The sequence below is a fragment of the Homalodisca vitripennis genome, chromosome 4 (assembly GCF_021130785.1).
Source record: "Homalodisca vitripennis isolate AUS2020 chromosome 4, UT_GWSS_2.1, whole genome shotgun sequence".
NCBI classification, from domain to species: Eukaryota; Metazoa; Arthropoda; class Insecta; order Hemiptera; family Cicadellidae; genus Homalodisca; species Homalodisca vitripennis.
Genome location: NC_060210.1, coordinates 28,436,487 through 28,442,625, shown reverse-complemented (window position 1 = coordinate 28,442,625; position 6,139 = coordinate 28,436,487).

Below are 6,139 nucleotides of genomic sequence, written 5' to 3'. Positions count from 1 at the left end.
AACCTCCCACCTGTGGTTCACTGTACAACTGCTTATGTTTCAGCCAGTTTTAAGAAATTTACTAATTATAAAAAAAATTAACTATATTGTTGTCATAGCTGTTATGGATTATAACTTTGTTGCTTGATGAAGGGACGAATACACTTTTCCTACTGGTACCAAATAGAACTATCTAAAATACATCAACTATGATCATCATGACCTGTAGGATGAAAATGACAGTAAAAAGGAGATTAATACTGGCATTGCTTGACATGGAGAGACTACATCTATCACCTACTTATTACTGACAAATACCTCATCCATTTACTGTGCCTTAACTAACTTAAAAAGGTATGATCTCAAAGTAGAAATTACGCACACTGGGATGCGTAGCCATAATGCCCAAATATTCAAGCTACCAGAAGTGGCACATCACAAATATCAAGATATTGGGGTAAAAGGGTTGATCGATAGGTCAATTTACTAGAGAGGATACCTGTTGGTGTGGAGTGGTGGGTCAGAGCTACCATGGGGCAGTGGCACGGTTATGGTTACATGATAAGTCTTATAGACATCCCAGCCTACTCATTGTTTAGTAGAGGCGTGAAACAAAAGAAATTAACGTTTCTGTAACGTTTCTTAGGTGTTGTGTGTGGCTATGATAATCATGTTCAAGGAATTTACATATATAGGGCAGTTTCCTCCACAAGTACTAGGATAATTAATTATATGACCAATATGAATAGTACCTATCTTGTATACAATTGTGTTCTCTTTCATGTAATATTGAGTGGTTTTTGTGTTAAATTGTTTTTGAGATATTTGTGAAAAAAATCAGTATAACTGGTTTTCATCTCAATCTTAATTATAAAATACACGGGTCTTTCATAATTTTACAGTTATAAAATATTCATGGTCGATTGTTTTTATAAACATTACAAATAATATTAGAAAAAAGATAGTGTGTATTTTACATGGAGTGGCCGATTTCAGTGTTTACCATCAATACGCGCAACGAGCGTGTGCAGTAGTCTTGGACTCAGGGTCTTTTTGCGTCTGTTGCCGGTTCCCGCGTCTCAATTCCGCTTGAATACAGGTGTGCTTGTTTCTCAGACACGGTGGAATGGAAGATATTAAAAAGTTTTCCCTATAAATTATGATGTAAACGATTCGTGCAGAAATGGACGGATGCATCTGAAAATAATCGCCACCACTACTAAATGCAGCTTTCAGAGGTGACGTAGTACATACTGTACATAGCTCACGAGTGGAGTAGCGGGAGGAATGCTCCCTGTCAATAACTTTTCATGCATTTCTAAAAACATTGTGCATGCTAGACTATGAATAATATACTTGTTTTGAATAAAATAACATTATGTATTTAATTTGTAATTACAATAAATAGTTATAATTAGACTATCTTTTCTCTAATTGGAACAATTTGTTTGCTTATTGTTATTAATCCTACTGTTTTGTTCTTGTTTTATTTTGGTCTAATAGACTATTTTGATTAGTTAATAAATCTAATGTTTGTAATATTTTAATACGATTGTTACTTTGTTTAGTATTATTAATTAATTGTATTTCTAATTTTGCAGTTATCAATGTATTTCATATGTTACTATTAAGACTACTATCCAAAATATAAATACAAAAGAGTCGGCCGCCTTGAAATGTTATCATAAATTAGGGAACTTACTGAAATAATAAGAATATATTTAAAAAAGCACTGTACATATGTTAAATGTACGAGAATTATCAATAAATTTTGATTATGTCTAAATTACGAATATTGGAACATGAATGCCAGTGGTTCGACGTTCAACTGTTTGTAGAAGACATTATGAACAGTCCAGCAATTATCTAGGACATCATAATTAATAATATTTCATAGCAATGCATATTGGTACTTTGGTATTATATGGAGGCCACTCTGTCTTATCTACTACTGATTATTACGCGATATAAGTAGGTAGGTAATACCGTATTATAAATATAAAAAGTTAAAGTTAACCTTTACGAGTGCACACATGGTTTGAGCTTCAATTTGGATACTATCTCGATGAATGTTATTCTTTTTTTGCCAGAAATGCGAGATGGTCACCAAAGCCGGCACTGATGGTCAGGTGCATTTCTAATCCGCACTTTACCGGCCTTGATCACATTTCAAATCGTCCAACGTGACCTGACGTTGGAAAAAAATAACTAACATTGATACTTCTAGTAACATATTTATGAAAACCTAACCTAAATCTACTTATCTAGTTTAGTAATATGCAGTAAATAGGTACAGAGTGGCCTCCCTATAGTACCAAAGTACCTATGTATTATTAGGTGCATTAACTTTTTGCTAAAATGAGTAATGTATTAGTTTTTATATTATTTTTACATAGGTATACAATGCTACACGTCAAAACTGGTAACTCAACATTAAAACGTAGAACATGGCTAAATAAAAATGAACATGTTTTTTAAAACTGAAAATAGTAAATTTATTACTCATATATTCAAGCAGATCGTAATCCCATTATAATTAATTGTACTAAGATGTATAAGAGTGAATGTTAGTATATAACAAATATTTATATAAAACAAAAACCAAAATGGGCTGTATGATTAATTATTCATATATACATTATTTCTTGCGTTCCATGTATTTTAATATTAATAACGTTTATTTTCCAAATATTTAGTAGATACAATTTAATTGGGATTATGAATCGGATTGAATGTAAGAAAAAAATAATTTACGCTTTATATTCAATTTTAATATATGCTCCTTTTAGTAAATCATTATTAAATTCACTTCTCTTATCATGGAAAACTACTAGTTCTGGCGAGAAAATACTTATAAAATACGCCTTCTATAGTTGTAAAATAAATAACGATGAAAATTGTCAGGTAAAATATTCATAAATATACCATATATGAATACCATGAATATACCATACTATATAGTTATATTTTTTAAGTGACTATCTGATTAGGTTACAAAAACAAACAAATGACAATAAATCAAGGATTTTATTTAGTAATACACAGATATATGAAATATTAAAATAAAAATTACCATCTTATCGGACAAAACGTAATGTTTATACGTTATTGAGGTATGAACACAACCACGGACCCCTCTCTAGCCTATTTCACCAACATCTGTATTTCGAGAAAGATGGCGCACCCATGAGTTTCGACTGCGACAATTGGTAGTTAGTGTAAATTGTCCAATAGGGTGGAACGAAAAAGGTTTTTTTTTTCAATATATAATAGTGATAAAAAGATGCCTTTTGCCATTATTTAATCAGTTTTAAAGTTTACACATGATTGGAGTAAGGTAAGAGGGTTAGAAATTGTGATTTTTTGTGAAATTTATCAAATTTCAATACATTTGTATCTGTAAAAAATATTGTTGTATTTTTCCATTTACGCTTAAAAAGGCAGTTATAGGTGACTAAGATGGAGTAGAATCAGACAATTTGATTGGAATTTATGTACTTCAACCTGAAGATTATGATATAGAAGATGATGTTTAGCAGCATCAACTGACGTTGAAAATCCTTCCACCTCTTCTCAGGCCCTAACAAAAAATATGGTACAACTACCAAAAGTAGCTTCTATCTGTGACAGAACTGGGGTTCCAGACAGGGTTGCAGCAGCTATAGCAAGTGCGGTTCTTATATGTTATTTCTGAGGAGAACAAAAGTAATGTCATTGAAAGGATGAAAATTCGAAGAGCTAGAGCCAGTAATCGAAAAAAAGGCAGTGGCAACAATAAAGTTAAAGAGAAAAAGGGTTTTTGATGGCAGAAAGAATAAGACAATTGTTTAAGAGAAAAAGGGGAACAAATTTACAGAAAGACTATCGTTGAAGAACACGTTCTTTAGTTGATTCTGGTTCTTTATTCAAATTCAAAACTTCTTTATTCATAAGACAGTACAGGTATTGTACATAGAATAGTGTCAACATTATTGTGTCACATAATGTACAAATTTATAGAATAATACAAAATATAGTGTCAGTTATCTAATATAAAAGTAGTCTTAATCTATGGTAATAATGTATTAACAGTAGATAATGCATTTTTTAATTGTTAGTTAGCTTTTTATTTAGTTAATATTGTCTTATTTATATGTTAAGTGTATCAATATATATCAAAGTTGTTTATTTTTTGCTTATGTAACTATATTAAATGTGACTAATTAAGTTAAAGAAATTTAAGTAAATATTATACACAGCTCAAAAAACTCTTCCAGGCTATAGAGGGCTCTTTTTATTACATACTGCCTCAGAAGGACTTTAAATTTATTTAAATATGGCTCTGATTGAATACTAGAAAGCAGATTATTATAACATTTTGCACCCATGTATGAGGATTTTTGCAATAAAATTATAAATTATGTTTTTCTAAGCACAACTTGTTTTTGTTTCGTGTTGAATATTGATGATGATGGTGTCCTAGTTTAAAATGGTTATGAAATGTTTCTTTTATGCTTACAACAGTTTCAAAAACATAAAGAGTATACACAGTTAGTATTCCTAATGTAGAAAAATGCTGTTTAACTGAATAACTATGACCCAATCTTAAAATGATTCTTATGGCCTGTTTTTGAGTCTTTAAAATAGAGCCCATATTTTTATTTGTAGTCCCACCATAAAGGCTTATGCCAAATGAGATTATTGAATGTATGTATGCAAAATAAATTATTTTCAGTGTTTCTGAGCTGCATATCAAAGACATTTTGCGAAGGGCATACAAACCAGATGATATTCTTGGCAATATCATTGTTACATGATTTGTCCAACTTAGGTGTTGGTCTATTACCAGACCTAAAAATGTTGAGCTACTGACCTGTGATATGGTTTGGTCATCTAATTTTATTATTGGGTTATATGATTTTCTTTGTTGAGTAGAGAAAGTGATAAAATTAGTTTTATTTGGGTTAATATGAAGATTGTTCTTTTTAAAGTAACTATTCGCGATGGAAATATTTAAACTAGATAGAATTTCAATTTCTTCTTTGGAGCTGACTGATATTTTTAAATTTGCGTCATCTGCATAGAAAACCACTTGACTGTTTCCCTCTAGTTGTGGTACACCTTTAAGGTAACAGATGAAAAGAATTGGACCCAAGATTGAGCCCTGGGGCACACCAAATTTAGTAGTCTTGACTGTTGAATTATGTATACTTTTGAAGTTTTTTTTTATTTAAATGTGTAATCTGAACAAATTGTTTCCTATTTAGCAGGTAGGATTCAAACCAATTATATGTAACATTTTTACTCCCAAATTATGAAGATGTTTTATCAGTATTTCATGTGAAATGCTGTCAAATGCCTTGCTAAGATCCAAAAATATCCCAAGAGCTTTCTCTGAATTATCAATGGAATCTATTACTGATTCTATTAATTCCAATGCTGTTGTTTTGACTGACTTGCCTTTTCTGAAGCTACTTGAAAAGAGTCCAGTAACTGATTTTTTTCAAGGTAATCAAGTAATTGGTCTGACATAGCGCGTTCATAAATTTTTGAAAATGCTGGCAGTAAGGCAATTGGACGATAATTATCCATCTCATTTTTACACTTTTTTTGTGAATTGGTATAATTTTAGCTATTTTTTTAATTGTTCTGAAAATGTCCCTGTAATTAATGAGGAGTTTAATAGGTGCAATAGTAAGTAGTTTTAACAGAAATGTCTTGACTTGAAATGATTTTATCTAGGGTCTTGTAATCAATTTCCTTACACTGGAACAGCTTACTATTACTGTGGTCTTCCTTAGACGTATTTTGAGAGTGCAAGCTCTTTTGTAAATTTTAATTTTTTGTAAAATGATTAAGAAAAAGTTCACTTATTTTATCAGGATTAGTGTAAAGCTCTCCTTTATTACTAATTATAATGTTTACATTTGTTTTGTTTTTATTTCCAACCTCTCTATTAATAATTTTCCAGGTATCACCTATCACATTTTTTGAATTTAGAATTTTGTGGTCATAGAATGCTTTTTTGTTTTGTAATATTTTTCTTTTAAATTCAATGTTTTTATGTTTTATGCTATCCTGTGTATTTTTATTTTTTTATAGTCGTGCCAAATTACTTTGAGTGATCAAGACAGCATTATCCAATTTCAGGTCATCTGTAATCCAAGATTTTTGGTTGACA